The sequence below is a fragment of the Magnolia sinica genome, chromosome 3 (assembly GCF_029962835.1).
Source record: "Magnolia sinica isolate HGM2019 chromosome 3, MsV1, whole genome shotgun sequence".
Taxonomy (NCBI): Eukaryota; Viridiplantae; Streptophyta; class Magnoliopsida; order Magnoliales; family Magnoliaceae; genus Magnolia; species Magnolia sinica.
In genome coordinates this window covers 7496336-7515548 of record NC_080575.1, presented here as the reverse complement: position 1 = coordinate 7515548, position 19213 = coordinate 7496336, and the positions used below count along the sequence as shown (strand labels likewise).

The 19213-nt window shown below is 39.6% G+C and overlaps 1 long non-coding RNA gene and 1 pseudogene across 3 annotated transcripts; one reads left to right on the top strand and one right to left on the bottom strand.

Annotated features, from left to right (window-relative positions):
• Window positions 1-3805: 3805 nt before the first annotated feature.
• LOC131238787 (ACT domain-containing protein ACR4-like) lies at window positions 3806-7657 on the top strand (annotated as a pseudogene).
• Window positions 7658-13915: 6258 nt separating this feature from the next.
• LOC131239425 (uncharacterized) lies at window positions 13916-18260 on the bottom strand. Of its 3 annotated transcripts, none has more exons than XR_009168229.1 (6): window positions 17953-18260; window positions 14843-14924; window positions 14620-14710; window positions 14481-14522; window positions 14258-14354; window positions 13916-14198 (listed from the first exon to the last, which is right to left on the bottom strand). It is a non-coding gene; the product is annotated as an uncharacterized LOC131239425 (long non-coding RNA). The 3 variants fall into 3 exon arrangements; XR_009168228.1 differs by lacking the exon at window positions 17953-18260 and adding an exon at window positions 15707-16572; XR_009168230.1 differs by lacking the exon at window positions 17953-18260 and adding an exon at window positions 15707-16572 and having other exon boundaries at window positions 14258-14330.
• Between the last annotated feature and the right edge of the window lie 953 nt (window positions 18261-19213).

Here is a 19213-nt window from a genome sequence, read left to right as displayed (position 1 = left end):
AGTGATCCATCGTTGGTCACCCGTTGTGAGAGGGCAACCACCCAGAAAAAAAAAGGTTGTTCCTTTCCACACCATCGACTGCCATAGAGAGATCTCAATCACTGACTCTATTATGATGCAGGACAATTAACCACTTGCTCGAAAAGCTCGAACTATTAGAGTATGGCGAATTAATCCCTTTATCTCATAGCCCAGGCCCCACATCGCATGGGTTAGGACCTCAGCCGAACCCCCCTCGTGGGCCCCAAATCACATGGGTACCGCCTCATATGAGCCACCCACCCCGAGTGTGTCCCCACATCTGATGGGCTACCCCACTCGAGCTTGGTGTGAAATGCGCATTAATCACCTCCAGTGAGGAGTCTCGAATAAGAGACCTCCTCCGTGGGCCCCAAATCAAATGGGTCACCTACCCTGATTGTGTCCCCGTGTCCCACGGGCTACCCCACTCGGGCTCGGTGTGAAAATGACCCTACATTATGTTAACTTTCACGAACAACACTGAGGAGAACCTTCTGCTCAATTGACCAGTCCATCATAACCACACTAGAATTAACATTAAAAGCAAACCCTAGAAATCGAACATCATCATAAAATATAAGAGCAAATCTTTTGCTGAAAATCTCAGTTAAACCCTAGAACTGAAGTGGAATCCGCAAATAACCAAAAAAATTCACAAATTTTGGATGTCAGGTCCAAAGTGAGTTGAAATCTTCAAACACAGGAAAACTCCACAGAAACCCTAAATATTCAATTCCATGTAAAATCTACATCGAAATCGAGTGCTAATTCCTTAATTAGCATCTCAAAACAGAGTAAAATCCTCCAACAACTGAATTTTCGTGAATGGATTTCAGATGATCTCATTTCAGCTGAAAATCGAAGATAGGGAAGAAAAATCCCTCAATTTCAAGAGAAAATGAAAACAAATCAAAGCTCATGTAAAGAAAATACCTGGAAAACGCCAACAAAGAGAGAGAGAGAGGGAGAGAGAGAGAGAGAGGGAGAGAGAGAGAGAGAGGGTTTGGGGCTTCGAGGCTTTGAGGTGCAACGAGAGGGAGAACAAGAGTTGAGGGTTTGGGGTGAGAGAACAGTTTGGGATTTAAGGTCGAGCACAGATTATGAGGGACCTTTGGAGGAAGTTTTTAGGATGTTAGGTGGGGCCCACTGTGATGTTTGTGAGGAATCCACATCGTCCATCCATTTTGAGAGATCATTTTAGGATATGAGACCAAACATGAGGTGGATCCAAAATTCAAGTGGGCTACACAAGAGATGAGAAATCCACACCACATTTAGAATGGTTTATAACAGTTCTAAATTTGGAATAGCTTAAAACCATTCCTAAACTAAAGATAGAACCGTTCTAAATTTGCAATTTTGGTATAGTGACAAAATTATCTGTATACCAAGAGTCAAACTAGGAGGCCCTTATCTCTCTTTTAAGATTTTACAAACACCTGTATGCAATTGTTGGAAAGAAACCTCATTTTTCATGACATGCTCTCTTTAGTCTTTTTCTTCCCTTGTCAATATAACAAATCCATGATACAGAAACTCAATTACAACAAGCTACCCGCCGACGAGTTCACAAAACCATGATCCCTATATCTTGGAATGCCAGCATGGAAAGCCCGTTGTAGAACATCAATCCAAGCTGCAAATATGGACTCTTTTAACTGAGCCCACTTGAGGATTTACCGATTTTTCCAAAAGGAATCATAAGGTCCATGCCCAACTATGCAAGTTTGATGGATCTAACTGTGACAGCACCGCAAAGTCACATAAATTTTAAAGTTGCTACCCTCAAACCTTAAACACTTCTTCAGTTGAACGTTGACCATTACAGTCTTATGCCACTAATTAGAACATTAAGATTATCCTATTGAGATTTTTTTATGCTACTCTTTCCGGAATGAGACTAAACATACCAATCCAAATCATGGAAGCTTGGGCCCACTTGCCAAGCTCAAAACTTAGCACATTCAGCATTTCCTCGAATCCGGTATATTGTAATGTGCAAGCCCAAGGCTCCTAGCTTCAGCCCAAATTGCATGGATGGGGCTCGAAATTCCCATTCATGGCTCACAACTAGATGGTAAATGGGATAAAACAAAATTAATTTCACATATAGCCGAAATAAATTAAAATATTATTTCAAGCCTTTGATTTTATTGCAATGTCCTGATCTTTTAAGCAAAAAAATATATGTTAGAATCATAGTGGATTCCACAATCTACTACAAGCATCAAATCTAGGGCGTTTAACAGTTTTGAATGCATACTTGATGTGGTGTCTTTCGGCCTTCTGACTCTACCACACCTATGCCCTCTTACATTCTCTAATGGGAAGATGAATGGGTGCATAATGGTGTGTAGATTAGGAGACCGAAAATCCCACCCATCATAGGATTCTCCCAAACCCACGACTCCTAAATCATTGAGAGAGAAGACTTCTCCCAACACAACTCTATCAAGAGTTGTCTATTGTATTTCACACACATGATAACCGTGTGCAATCAACAATAGCATGGGTCCCACTCTGATGATCATGCGAATGATCTAATCCAATCATTGCATTGCCTAATGGACATATGCTATTGCTGTGTAGCCCATAATGCCAACAATATAAACATTTTCTCTATAGAAGTTGGACTCGGACAGGTCGTCTCAAGAATAGCTCTCTTTGTTGAAGTTAAAAATTAAAAAAAAATTAAAAAAAAAAAAGCGTGAAGAGAGGATCTCGAGTACTAGTGCTGGATCCATGGCAACCTTTAACAACTAGTTGCTTCCTCCTCCTGACCAGAAAATGAAAAGAATAATCAATTAATCAATCACATAATAGTCATTTTATATTAAAAAACAATAATAACAACAATAAAATCATTAAATATCATTTGAAATCAATAGGTAAAAGCCATCCTATCCTAAAATCTATAAAAAAGAAGAAAAAAAAAATTGCTACAAGGACTTGGGCATAGAGAGTTCACCACATATTTCAAAACGTGAAAACTCAACTCCATGTCCATTCAGGTCAAGTTTGCTCGAGGACTCAGGTTGAGTTGGCTCGAATACTTGCTACTCGATATTTAATAATTAAATTAAGACATTAGCAATATTTATAACTAAATAAAATAGCAATGGAACATACTACTATTTTCTGCTACTTTTCAGGGTAAAAAAGAAATATTCGTAGTTTTCACAGTGGAGAAAGGCACTGAATATGTTAAAGGAGGTTTAGCACATGATGGATAGATTGGATGTATCATACACATTACAGTGGGCTCCACATATCATGAGTGTATATCAATTATTGTGTTCCAGGACTATAGAGATATCTACACGATCCCTATGAGAAAAAGAAAAGAAAGGAGGAGAGATATACATTCATCCCTTTTTATTAGTCTCCCTTATTATTAGTCTTTCTATCCACTAAGACATTGCACTTCCGATGTGGGCGCAACATAACGCCCGGCCCCGCATCATGTGTAGCCGGGAATCCAATTGTCACATTCTCACAGGAAATATTGAACTTATAGCCGTTGTCAAAAATCTCGAAATACCTTCCCCGAGCAAGCAATTCAACTCGAAAATCCACGGCCTCGTGTAATAGCCGGTCCCTGACAATGGACTCGGCCACATCCACATCCAAGCTCTCTGAGTGGTTCATGTGGTGGGTGTGAAGAGTCTTATGCCCCAACCGTTGCACGTAGAAGGGATGGATGGAGACCTGTGATAAGAAGTGGGATCCATAGTATATGGATTACTGGACACGATCAACGTACAGATTTTTGAAATGGTTCTTAATGTATATTGAGATATTCCAGGTGGCAGTCAATTGTGAGGAGGATATGTTGAAGGGATCGACGGTGGCTGAGGTGACGGTGTATGAAGACATTGCATTGATCGGCGGGCTAATGAAATGAAGTAACCAGACAAAGAATCCAATTCCTGAAAAGAATAAGATTGCAAAGACGATTACTATGACGATTCCGAAGAGGGTGATAGGTTGCGGCGGGGGGTGCTCGTTGATGAGCGATTCCATGTGTGTTCAGAAGACGAATGTTAGGGTTCAGAAGAAGAAGCTTAAGGCCTATCTTGCGTGAGTTTGAGATTGAGATTGGGCAGGCACTGTCAAATAACTTACTTAGAAGAGAAGTGAAAATATAAGTTGTGGGGGACTCCAATCCCTTTTTTATAAGGATACCAGATTTCGGTGTGGCCGCAGACGTGGATTTCGGAAATTCCTACGCTGGGATGTTTAAGTGGGGCTAATCAGAAAGTTCAGTTTCTGATTGATCTGAACCTTATTATAACCAAAGCATACATATCTTCAGATGGGGGATGGTTCATGGGTGGTAAGATTTTATACCTGCTTGAATTGAATTGAGTTTTGGTGGTTCTGGATGCTGTGCAAGATCTGAGTCACCCATCATGCGGGCCTCACGCTGTGGATACCCTTGCCACTAAAATCAGAACAGTCCACTCATTGCATAGGCCATGGTGTACAAAACAGATGAACTGCTACAAGCACTGAACAAGTTTCTCTTTTGCTGTCCATTTGCTTCATTCATTGAGGCCCACCTGATGGACAGATGGGACATTCCACACGTGTGCCAGCATGGCACATGCGGCAATGTATTTGGGGTGTGGGCTATACCAAGCATGTGTTATTAGCAAACCTTTGATAGAATTATTCAACGAGACTCAAAACCAAGTTCTTTCTTTACTTGTTTGCAAAATGAAGTAAATCATTTTTGTCCAATTGCAATTGTGGCAGTGTTTAATGTGACTGATCATGATGGCATGAAACTCGAAGATGACGGGATCATCAGTTACATAAAAAAAGTAAGCAGACCACAGTTCTGAAATTTATGCTTTTTTTAAGGCATCTACAGCTTGAATACTTTTCTTTCGAATTCCTGCATGAGTTGTTTCCTAATGTGAATAGAATCTCATTGAAGTGCATATGAATTCCCAATTCAAAGGGCCTCACAGACACCAAATAAAAAATAAAAATAAAAGAATCAAATGTTAATGTTCTTTCCCTTCTGAATCCCCCAAAATAAAAGGGAAGCATTCTCCAAAGAGTTCTATTACAATCTTTCAACTCACGGTGGGGCCCACCATGCAAAAATTTTGTATTAAGTATCAAAAAAAAAAGAAGAGCCCCACATGGATGGTTTGGTGGGCCGAGCGAATGCTCAATTGAAAACTTCCTCTTTGAATGGCTGAAGTGGCCTGAAACACCCAATCTTCGATTAGTGGCCACCTATTTTATTCTTTTTTTGTTCCTGTTTTTGCATGATTGTAATGCTTTCTCTAGAAACCAATGCATTTGTCTTAAACTCACTGAGATCTGCCAAATGTTTTGCTGTAATGCTCCTTGATGTGTGTTTCTTTGCACCAAATATCATGAAATTGTGATTAATTAGTCTAATTTGGTGTAAATTTTCATGATATTTCATGAAATTTGGTGCAACCAAACACGCCCTTAATTCTCAATACCTTGGCATAACATAGTTTCTTAAAACAGAGGTGATTCTCATCCTCATCAGCTGAATTCATATATACAAATGAAGTTCCCATTTCACCCATTTGACATTTTTGCATGAATTTGCGAAAATCATGCAGTCTATTGAAACGGAAGCCTGCTTCCTACCCTCATTGAGGAGTTCTGTCGGTGTGATGCCTTCCAAAGAGCATACTTCTATTGAGCTAACAGGCACCGACTGGCCCGGTTTATTATCCGAAGTGTGTGCTGTACTCGCTGACCTCAGATGCAATGTCGTGAATGTGGAAGTTTGGACACATAATGCCCGAGCCACAGCAGTAGTCCACATCACTGATGAATCAACGGGCCGTGCAATTGAAGACCCAAGTCAGCTTCAAAGATCAAGGAGCTTTTGTGCAATGTACTTAGAGGGAACAACGAATAGAGAGCCGCGAAGATGACGGTTTCCATAGGGGTGACCCACACAGAGAGGAGGCTGCATCAGATGATGTTTGATGATAGGGATTACGAAAGACACGGACCAGCAATGGCTGAGGATAAGATATCAGCCAGACCTCATGTTGCTCTGTTGGATTGTTTCGAAAAGGATTATACTGTTGCTACTATGAGGTCGTAGGATCGGCCAAAGCTTCTGTTCGATACTGTTTGTACCTTGACAGACATGCAGTACATGATGTTTCATGGGACTGTAGACACGGGAAGGACGGAAGCTTACCAGGTATCAGATCTTCTGGGCTACTCATGACTTGATTCAGACATGAGAATGTGGCATGCATATGCATTCATCCTTTGGACCCCACAGTTTGCACAGTGGCCTTAAAATCAGGCCATTCTAGTCATCAGGTGGGCCATGTGTATAAGAATCTGGACCATTGGTCAGTTTCTCAAATGCCCCATTTTCTTCATACACATTGGCCTACTTGATCACCTCTTGAACCTGATTTTTGTACATTATCACATATGTGGTGGGGCTCACCAGATGACAACCTTAGCATTTCTCATTCTAGTTCTGTAATTAACATGGATGTTTCTTGTCCAATTGTAGGAATACTATATCAGACACATCAACAGGCTCCCTATCAGCTCGGAAGCTGAGAGGCAACGCGTGACCCAGTGCCTTGAAGCAGCAATCGAGAGGCAGGCCTCTTGAGGTATTTGTCACTGAGCAGAGGAAAGTTCCCATCAGACATACAGCTGTGGTTCAGAAGCTGCTAGCAATGGTAGATGGTGGTTGCTTATCCATCTCGAGTATCTCTAGGGTACACATGAAAAACAATCTAGCTATTTGGAACTGATCTGGTGGGCCAACATGTCCACAGACTATCAGAAATTCACAACATTTATTCACTATTTTGTTCACAAGGTTGTCCATGTGCTTTCCATGGATGCAATGGCTACAACAGTATGTGATTCTGGGTCTATGGCACATGAATGTGTTGACCCAGCAGATCGATGGCTCCATTTCACTTAACATGATTGCCACGTCTACCATTGATCTATCAAAATAATTGAATGGTTCACATTCTCATGAATTATAATGGTTCGCCCTGTAGGGACTAGAGCTAGAATTATGCACGGATGATCGACTTGGGCTTCTTTCAGACATCACAAGGATATTCCGGGAGAATGGTTTATGCATCACAAGAGCAGAAATCTCAACAAAGGGTGGCAAAGCAATAGACAACTTCTATGTTACGGATGCGTCTGGTAGCCCTGCCAATTCCAAGACCATTGATTCAATCTGCAGGCAGATTGGCCAAATGACCCTGCGATTGAAGCAGAACCCGTTCTTTATTCCCGATCCTCCCAAAGAAACATCTGTTGAGTTCCTCTTCGGAAGCTTTTTTAAAGCCCGCTCATTTCAGAAGTTCAGATTAATTCAATCATATTCCTGAAATTCTCCTATATTTCGATAACAAGAAAATTTAAAAAAGATCAAATGTCCAGTCCATACGAGTAGAAATAACACATTGTAAATAGGTGTCATCTCCCTTAAATAGAGGGATCCATGTAAATTCTTCAGGGTCTGGTACTTCTCAACCTGTAATTAGATTGTGTATATAGACAGTACATAGGTTGCATACGAATTGCAAATATTATTGTTTGTAGATAAAAGTGATTTTTTTTTTTTTCACTTTATTATTATTATTACTGCAGCATTGCTGCTGGATCCCTGGGGGTTAATTCATGGGCTGTTTGGATGTGTGATTGGACTGAATTGCAATAATTCAATTGAAATATTGTGGAAATAAATAACCAAAATGGTCTGGTCTTCAAATTGCAATCCCGTGAAATTCATGTTTACTTGAAACAAAATGAACTGCTATTTGGAGGCCAGTTAGTGGGGCTAGATCTACTTGGGCTATTTCTAATTCATTGAATATTGCAGTTCAATTCAAGTTTCTCTGAGGAAAAGAAATCAACAATGAAGCTGTGAAAAAGGTATGGTTTTCCTCAGCTATGACATTTTCCTTTCCAAGTCTACCATTTTTTTATACCACCAATCCAAACAGGCTACCAAAACAGAGCCTGTGGACGTGTTTGGATGCACTATTGACCGAATTACAATATTTAAATATAGAGGAAATGACCAAAATGGCAGGACCGTTTTAATTCATAATGACGACTTCCTAATTGCAATTCAGTTTGCTCATGCAATTCATGTTTACTCAACTGCTATTTGGAGGCCAGGCATTATAAATGAGTGGGGTTAGGTCCACTTGGGTCATTTCTAATTCATTGGATATTGTGGTTCAATTCAGTTTAGCATCCAGAATGCAGCTCATGTGGGTGTGTTTGGATGCTCTATTAGACTGAATTGCAATAACTTAATTAAAATAGAGGAAATGACCAACATGGCTGGACCATTTTAATTGACAAGGACAACTTCCTAATTGCAATCCATCCAATTCTGTTAGCTCAAAACAATCCAAATAGCTGTTTGAAGGCCTGTCATGTTTGTTCGAAACTATCCCAAGTGCCATCTAGACCAGCAAATCAGGTAATTATGAAAGAAGTGAGACTAGATTCACTTGGGTATTTCCTAGTTCATTGAATATTGCATTTCAGTTCAGCATCCAGCATTCATCCCATGTCGGCGTGTTTGGATACGCTATTTGACTGAATTGTAATAATTTAATTAAAAGACAGAAAATGACTAAAATGGCAGGACCATCTTAATTCATAATGACAGCTTTCAAATTGCAAATCCATCCAATTCAATTCACTCAAAGCAATCTGAATTGCTGTTTGGAGGCCAGCCATTCATTTTGAACGGAGTGGGGTTAATCCACTTGGGTCATCTCTAATTCATTGATTATCGCAGCTCATATGGCTTTTTAAAGATCTGAGATTATACTCAAGTAAATGGTTCAAAACCTCCTACCTAGCAAAGCAAGAACAGCACTGCCGTTGAACGTGGACCATTACATATTTTTATGCCACTAATTAGAACATTAAGATTATCCTATTGAGATTTTTTTATACTACTCCTTCCAGAATGAGACTGAATAGACCAGTCCAGATCATGGAAGCTTGGGCCCACTTGCGGAGCTCGAAACTCAGCACATTCAGCATTTCCTCGAATCCAGTATAATGTAATGTGAAAGCCCAAGGTTCCTGGCTTCAGCCCAAATTGCATGGATGGGGCTTGAAATTCGCATTCGTGGCCCACAACCAGAAGGTAAATGGGATAAAACAAAATTAATTTCACATACAGCCGAAATAAATTAAAATATTATTTGAAGCCGTTTAACAGTTTTGAATGCATTGCTGGATGATGTGGTGTCTTTCGGTCTTCTGACTCTACCACACGTATGCCTTCTTACATTCTCTAATGGGAAGATGAATGGGTGCATAATGGTGTGTAGATTGGGGGACCGAAAATCCCACCCATCATAGGGTTCTCCCAATCCCACGACTCTTAAATCATTGGGAGAGAAGACTTCTCCCAACACAACTCTACCAAGAGTTGTCTATCGTACTTCGCACACATGATAACCGTGTGCACTCACCAATAGCGTGGGTCCCACTCTGATGATCATGCAAATGATCTAATCCAATCATTGCATTGCCTGATGGACATATGTTATTGCTATGTGTAGCCCATAATTCCAACAATATAAACATAAATGAAAAAGGTGAACTTAAACTGATATTTTAATCATTTTATCTATAGAAGTTGGACTGGGACAGGTCTTGTCTCAAGAATTACTCTATTTGTTGAACTTTAAAAAGAAGAAGAAAAAAAAAATGGTAAACTGTGTCAGGTTTTTCTTTAAAAAATAAAATAAAATAAAGAAAGAAAGAAATGAAGAGAGGATCTCGATCGACTACTAGTGCTGGATCAACGGCAGCCTTTAACCTTTAACAACTAGTTGCTTTCTCCTCCTGACCAAAAAATGAAAAGACTAAATCAATCACATAACAGTCATTTTATATTAAAAAACAATAATAACAGCAACAAAATTATTAAATATCATTTGAAATCAATAGGTAGGAAGCCTAACACAACATCCTATCCTAAAATCTAGAAAAAAGAAGGAAAAAAATAAAATAAAAAATTGCTACAAAGAGTTGGGCATAGAGAGTTGGCCACATAGTTCAAAACCCGAAAACTCGACTCAACTCGATGTCCATTCAGGTGGAGTTGGCTCAAAGACTCAATTGAGTCTTTAAGCTACTCGATATTTAATAATTAAATTAAGATATTAGCAGTATTTAAAGAGAGTTTTTATAACTAAATAAAATACAAAAGCAATGGCACATAATACTATTTTCTGCTACTTTTCAGGAAAAAAAAAAAAAAAACAAAAACAGAAGAAAGAAATAGTAGTAATTTTCAGAGTGGCGGAAGGCGTTGGATCTATTAAAGGAGGTTTAATGTCTGAATATATCCCTCATCATCAGCAGATCAAGTTATAAAATCAAATTGACAAAACGTGATTGAGTCAAGTTCAAAACTGAGTTTCTAACTGACTTAGCCCCAAATCTCAATGAGTTTGAATGAATTGGTTGTTTTGGCTGCTGTTTTCTTGTGGAGTCGGGATCCTCTGTTTGCCAAAAGCACGACTTTCCTGCTTTTTTCGTCGTCTGCTGATTAGTGATTGGTCCATCTCAATCACCGATGCAATTATACAATCATACGGTCCAATTACATTGCAACAACCACAATTTCACTGCTTGACGCAAACAGAGGATCCGTATTCTTTCTTGTGTTGTTATTCGAGCTATAGTGCTATTTGGTATACTACTTTTGTTTTGACAATATTCTTTCATTCAATAAAACAAAACAAGTATTTTAAAAAAATAAAATAAAATAAAATAAAATAACAAATTGTAGCAGAGATATATCACAACTATAGTAACCTTCAAAACTAAAATGTGTTAAAGAAACAATGTGTTAGACCATTTGATAATCAATGAGCTGTTTTTTTTAGGACCATATATAAGAGGAAGCACATGATGGAGAGATTGGATGTATCATACACATTACGGTGGGCCCCACATATCATGAGTCTATATCAACTATTGTATTCTACTAACCGTAAAAACTTTCCAACTTAGGACTATCTAAACGACACATATGAGAAAAAAAGAAAAGAAAGGAGGAGAGATATACATTCAGACCCAACCCTTAGTATTAGTCTTTCCATCCACTAAGACATTGCACTTCCGACGTGGGCCCAACATAACGCCGGGCCCCACATCATGCGTAGCCGGGAATCCGACTGTCACGTTCTCACAGGAAATATTGTACTTATATCCGTTTGCCCGAGCAAGCAATTCAACTCGGAAATCCACGGCCCCATGTAATAGCCTTTCTCTGACCATGGACTTGGCCACATCCACATCCAAGCTCTCCGATTGGTTCATGAGGCGGGCTTTGAGAGTCTTATCCCCCAGCCGTCGCACGTAGAAGTGATGCATGGAGACCTGTGCTAGGAGGTGGTACCCATAGTATATAGATGACTTGACACGGTCAAAGTACATATCATCACGCATCTTATAGTTCTTAATGTAGATGGAGATATTCCAGGCGGCGGTCAATTGCGACGAGGAGATGTTGAAGGGATCGACTGTGGCTGAGCTGACGGTGTATGAAGACATTTCATTAATCGAAGGACCTAACAACACAATTCCGAAAAGGATTAAGATTACTATGACCAATGCGGCGAGCGATGTGGCGAGCGATTGCATCTCCAGGGAAGGCATTGTGGTATAACTTTCTTGGAAGAGGTGAAAATATGAGTTGTGGAGACTCCAGACCCTTGTTTTTTATATACGGATACGTCCGGCCCGACCTCACCGGACGCGGATTACGGAAGTTCCTGCGCTGGGATGCTTAAGTAGGGCTAACTGTGATGTTTGTGAGAAATCCAATCCGTTCATCTGTTTTTTCAGATCAATTTAATGTACGTAATTGTAAATTAAACTGAATCCAAATCTCAAACATCACGGTGGACCCCGCCAAAGCATCATCGCAGCTGGACACGGATTTCCTTCCTGCGCTGGGAACCTAGGTGGGACCCACCGTGATGTTTACGAGAGATCCACCACGTTCATCTGTTTTTTGAGATCATTTAACGACATAAAACCAAAAATGAACAGGGTCCAATAGTCAGGTGAGCCGCAAAAGTGAGGATTTAACGTCCACAGTTAAAATATTTGTGGGGCCAAAAAAGTTTTGAATTAGGCTAATATTTATAATTTCAGTTTATCCAAGTAGTAATGACATTATGAACGGTATGGATGGTATGCAAACATCACTGTTGACCCAGTGAGTTTCAACGGTAGGAATTTCCCTATCACCTTTTCCTTTAGTACGGCCCACTTAAGTATTGGATCCGTCTCATTTTTGGCCTTATGTCCTAAAATGATCTCAAAAAACGGATGAACGTGGTGGATCTCTCATAAACATCGAGGCAGGCCCCACCTAGGTTCCTAGCGCAGGAACTTCGGCGTCCATCGCAGCTTTCTCGCATGAAATCCACTTGGCTAGGGTCTGGCCAGTGGTTGGTGCTCTGTGGGCCCCACTATGAATTATATTTTTTATCCTTTCCGTCTATTCATTTTTAAATATCATTTTATGGTTATAAACCAAAAATTAGAAGGATATAAATCTCAGGTGGACCACACCATAGGAAAATAGTTGTGATTGGATGTCCACTATTAAAATCCTCCTAAGGCCCACTGTACTTTTTATTTGACATCCAATATGTTAATTAGGTCATACAGACCCATATGAACGGAAAACGCAAAGATCAACTTTATCCAAAACTTTTATGGCTCTCAAAAAGTTTTTAATGGTTGACGTTGGTTCAGAAATGTTTCTTATAATGTGGTCCACTGAAAATTTTTATATACTCATTTTTGGTATCGTTCCATAAAATTATCTATAAAAATAGATGGACGGCATGGATGAAACTTGGGACCCACAGAGGACCGACCACCAGCCATTGGCAAGTGGCAGGCGAGTAGCCAATCCGTTTCCGAGATGAACGAGGACTGCGTCCTACCTCTGCGGGTCTCCAGCGGACGCGGATTTCCTGCGAAAGCCTTTCGCAGGAAGTTCCTCGCATGTGGGGCCCAGTGGGATGTTTGTGAGAAATCCTCACCGTCCATCCATTTTTTGGGTTTATTTTAGGACATGAGACAAACAAATGAACCGTGTACAATGCTCAAGTAGGCCGAAAATGTGATAATTGAACGTCCACAATTGAAATATTCATGGGGCCACAGAAGTTTGAATCGTGCTTATATTTGTGTTTTCAGTTAATCCCAGTAGGAATGACGTATTAACGGTATCGATGACATGTAAACATCACTGTCGGACCCAGGGAAGTTTCAACAGTAGGAATTTCCCTAACTACCTTTTCCATTAGTACGGCCCACTTGAGTCTTGGATCCCGTTCAAATTAGATATAATTTCCTAAAATTAGCTCAAAAAACGGATGGACGGAGTGGATTCCTGAAAAACATCACAGTGGGCCCCACCTAAGTTCCCAGCACAGGAACTTCCTGCGAAAGTCCGTCTCCAACTGGGAACGCCTAAAGGTTTCACCGGACACCGTAATGTATGGAATTTATCGACATCACATCCCATACAATAAGCCCTAAAAGTGGATAAACTGATTGGATTTCTCAAAAACATCGCAGCAGGCCCCACCCAGAATCACTATGCAGGAACTTCCTGCGAAAGGCTTCCGCAGGAAATCCACGTCCAGAGAGTAGCAAATCGCGGATTAGGTACTTCCCCGCCCGTTCGGAGATCAGGACAGGCGGTCCACCGTGGCCCATGAAGTCCAAATTCCCACTAGTCACTACCAAAAGAGATGTACATTTAGATCAATCTGACAAACGAAAAAAAAAATCAAAATAAGTTCAATAGTTAGAAAAGTGATACCTTTGACGGATCTAGAGTTAGCATTTTGTCCAGTAATTCCAAAGTAGGGGTGTCGACACTGTTAGAAAAGTGATACCTTTGACGGATCTAGGGGTGTCCGGTAACTCCAGAGGCATAGCAATACCTATGCTACAAAGAAGTAACCTCAAATTTAAATTCATTGATGTCATCACTGGGGCACCAGCCTGAAAGGCTAAAATATGCAAGTTTTAAACATCCCTCATTATTGATGAGAATGTGATGTGTTGCACAAATACATGTAGAATAGATATCATTGAAGCTGCAAAAAAATAAAATCCTGACCAAGAAAAAGATCCATCTAAGTATTTGATGACAAACTTTTGATGTCACGATGAAGCACTTGATTAGCATGGCAATAACAGAGCCCATCCAATAGTTGTTTCATATAGCACTGACAATGAAAATTGGTAACTACCTAATTTCTAAGGGTCAGTTTAACGAAGGAAATGGACTTTTTTTAGGCAATTAAAATAATGAAAACACCCTTGAATCCCATCACAATCTCATAGGTCAAAATTGGATGCCATGTTGAGAAACACACCTGGATTTCCTTGATCGTCCTTGTCAATTTCTCTATGAAAATCTGAAGAACAATTTGTTAGTCTCGATAACATGTATGTAGGATCAGAGCCACTAGTTAAGCAAAGAAGAAAAGGAAAACGTGAAAATTCAAATGGAACCTGAAGAAGTTCCAATCTCCTTCAAAGTAATCACGTTTTTATGATCAAGTCTTCTTAAACTTGTAATTTCATCTATTACATCGTTTACTTCCTGCAAAACACAAAACAAAAAAGGGCCACCATATTCATAAGCATGAATATAGCACTAAAACAACTTTCCCGGTCATAAGGTACGATTAATAGATTATAGACTACGATAATCAACAAAAGAAAAACACCATACCTCCTTTGACAAAGAACTTATTAATATCTCTTTTGGAGCAACAATTTCCCCTGTTTTTATATCTTTCAACTAATATATGATGCTGAAATTTTGGAAACAGAAGAAGAAAACATCGTCTAGGATACATCCATTCCACAACCATACATGAATAGCTACTATAAACTGCAGTTTGTTTCAAAGGAAGCAAGTACTCAGGATAAACTTAAAAACAATATCAAGTGTGCATTTGGCATGAGGATTTGGTTGCGAGAGATGCATGTTATTACCACAGTAGAGTTGAAGTAGAGCATTGTGTTTATGTCTAGGCATGGGTTGAATGTCATTCACCACAGCAGGTGCCATTTTCCAGAAAAATAAAATAAAATCAGTCCCATATGGTGGGCTCAGTTTCCAAACCGCATCTAGCTCGCAGCACCATTTGAGTTACATCAAATGACATCAAAACACCATTTAGCACTTCTAAAACCAAAGAAAGTAGATGCATCTAAAACCCAAAGTCCTATGTCACCTAGAAAATGTCTTCAAAGAAACATTTTAAGAGTACAGATTCTTGAGCAAAAAAAAGTAGATGCTTCTAAAACCCAAAGTCCTCTTTCAAGATTGATGTGCTTTTCAATATCTACCAACCAAAGTTGCAACAAACACATCCTATAAACAAAAAGCACATCAACAAGAGGGATGGTTTCTTATTCATGAAAAATGTATTTACTCGAACTACTAGGACTCCTAACCACAGTTGCCAGGTTTGAATGGGTTCTTCTCTCTCAATGGCAACTGTGTTGCCCTTTCCTTATTAACTGGCTACTTGCAGGCAATATTGATTACTCTAATCAACTCCCACAAGGTTACCTCATTAAGAGTTACCTCATTTGTTCCGGATCATGTTGGACCAAGATGGCACAGTGGACAATTTCTTCTAGTGTTGCAGCCAAATATTAGCATGGACTCCAATCTTCAGGTGCCACCTCGAAGATGACAAGATAAATCAGCTTTTCTGATACTGAAGTGCCTTGAACTACATGCCATAATCAGGCACTGACAGCATAGCTTGGACTCCCGAGCAGGCTGGTCAATTTTCAGTTAGTTCATACAAGAAAGTGATGAGTAATCAAGGGACTAGTGATGAGCAATGGGTCAGGTTAGTATGGGACAGTTCTGCTCCAATGAAAGTGATAGCCTTTCTGCTGGTTAGTCTGTTGTAATAAGGTGCTCACAGTAGATCACCTGCAACACAGAGACTGGCATATGATTAATCACTGCATCATGTGTGAAGCTGACTAGGAGAATGTTGATCTTTGTGTGAGGATGAAAGTGTGAATTCGCAGCACAAATGCAAATGCTAGTGTGAAACAGATAACATACTGGGGCTGTTCACCAAGTGCGGACCACCATGAACAAGCCCTGCTTCAAATTCACACTAGTCCACCCATTAAGTGTGTAGCCGATGTGTCTAGACCTTCCAATTAATGCACTTCCCTCACTCTTGCTACCCTTAATTTCACCCTCTCTTTTTTCTTGCCTTTTGAGAAGACAACAAAATGTTAATAAGGCTAAGAAAAGGGAATAGAATTCTCAATACAAACAGAGGAGCAACACATGCTAACCTTGGCCAACTCATAAGGGCTAGCAATGGACCAGGCCAGGGCTGGGTAAAATCAAAATTATGAAGTATGGTGTTCAGTCCTCTATAGCATATAGCATAAGCTACATCATGTGTGGTGTAAGTAGTGTTCGAAGTATCGGTATTGCTGCAAGTTTCACTTGTCAGGGATATGGAAACAATATTGATATCACCGATGACCAGAAATGCAAGGAAACTTAGGAAAAACAGTGAAATTTTCAAAATAATAATAATAATAAATGCAAAAAGAATGCATACATAGCAAGTTTCCATTTTATTGGGCCTCAAAAACATGTGTTGTTGTAAGAAAACAGTCCAACCATCCCATCTAGCCTATTAAACCATCCAAATGTCCATTGATGTTGCAAAATATCAACAACACGTGATATTTCACCAAAAAAATCAACAATTGAAAAGGAAACAAAAGATTGTGGTCTCAATATCACGCGTGTTGAGATATTGATAATATCGAGATATTATTAATATTATCAATGGCAAATTGAACACTACATACAAACATGTGGTCGTGAAAAAAAAAATTGAAATAATCTTTTTCTAATAAACAATATTCTGATGATATCAATAAATTGGCGATATTATTGAAATATAGTCAATACACTTATGATACAAGCAGTACCTAGAATTTATATAGTTGAAAATATTGGCGATACATTGGCGATATTGATGCATTGGCAATACAAGCAACACCTAGATTTTACATAGTTGAAAATATTGACGATTACATTAGTGATGTTGGCTATACTTAGCGATACATTGCTAATATCTGGAATTTATGATATTGCCAACGTTATCGGTATCATTACTAGTGTTATCGGTATCGCTCAGCTGGAGATAAAGATAATATCATAGATAATTTGAACACTGGTTGTAAGCCACACGACACGCCTATCTTTTAATTAAAATAATAGGACAAAATATAATAATAGTAAAAATTAAGTACAAAAAAACTGTAAAAAGCCTTCATTGTGATGATAAGATACCTAAAAAAATAAGGCATATCCAACCATCAGGTGGACCAAATCATAGAAATCAATGTACAGCCACCCAAAAAGCCTTCACTATAGCGTGGTTTGCTGAAATGATGGTTGGATCCACCTTGTTAGACCGAGCAATGGGCCACACCATAGAAAACAATGCACAACCACCCAAACACCTCCATTGAAGCATGGTGGCCCACGTCATAGTTGAATGGGTTGCATGCCTGCTGTCACCCTTCCTTTACATTGTAGAAAACAATGGCCAATTGTGAGCCACCTAAGAAAATCAAGCCTATATATCCAACCATCACATTGCCCACACCATAGAAATTAAAATAAAATAAAATAATGAAGTCCAAGAGACAATCTTCCTGTCAGGCATATTGTCGAATAGCTTATGAGCATGTGCACACCTTGCACACATATTTATTAATCCATTCATTGAGGAAAAAAAAAAGACATTGAAACCAAACATTCAATAGGCGATATACCGTTCACATGGTTTCAAATATCGGCAGCGACCAATGGCCAAGCTTGGATTCTCCGCGCCCGCCACGATACCACTTCGACTTCATAATGCACAGGGTGATCTTATTAGTGCTCATGATTATCTCTAGTTTTGCGTTGCTAATTTTTAGAAGGATTGATTCTAGGGTTTTGGTCTATTTGATTGGAGGAAGAGAATGCCCTGAATCTAGTGCATATAAAAGGCTAGATTTCTAGGGTTTCTTCTGCAAGTGGGATGCAAAGAGAAGGTTTGAGGGTTTAGGGTTTGGGAGAGGAGAGGGTTCGTGTGCATGTTTGAGAACGAGAGAGACTTGGTTTTTTTTTTACACGGATTTTTACACAGACCGTTGGGTAAATATTAAATGGGGTACATATGAAACAATTTTAAATTTGGAACGGCCTTTAGTCGTTCCTCAACCAAATACGTATCCGTTCCAAATTTACAATTTTGGTGTAGTGGATGCAAGTTGGCTCACCTAAGATCAAATTGTGGTGGCCCATGATTTGCAAACAACCGCAGAATCGCCCCGATTAGATAATCAAAAGCCATCTGATTCTTCTATTGAAACAAGTTCAATCAAAGCCATCTGATTAAGGGCCCGTAAAAGAGAGTTGGACGACTCCTACCTTCCATTTATAAGGCCCTTACTCAGAGGGCTTTGATCAATCTGCTCATGGAGATTTGTAACACATAACCTAATACAAACATTGCCCATTGAGCAGTCATTAGCAATAAAGAAGAACAATTAGGAAGTGTGAAAGGTGGGCCACCTATTTGGTTGATAGCCCAAGAAAGAAAGAAAAAAAAAAAAAAAAAAACTTCCCCAAAATATGAATAGAGAATTGCTAGCAATTGCCTCTCATCATTTAAGTTCCATCCAACAGTCCCTCTCAGTACACGTGGTAATTTACCACGAGGTCCCATCATGTGGTGGGCCACCAAATGGATAAACCGTAGGCCAAACATTGCAGTTAGACAATAATGTCCATACAGTCATGAGTTCTGCAGGGTTGAACACCGACCTTCTCTGGCCACTGATTGAGGGACACCACAGTCCAATTCCTTGATTTGCCGTACATGGCACATCACATACTGGACCACCAGATCAATGGCCCTGATCCTCCCATGAACTGTAAGGAGAGCTGCATCAAATTACAAGCACAAGAACCGGGAGCAGGACATCAACGAAATTATCTGTATTCCAAGAGTCATGTTCCCCAACAATGAAACTAGGAGGCCCCACA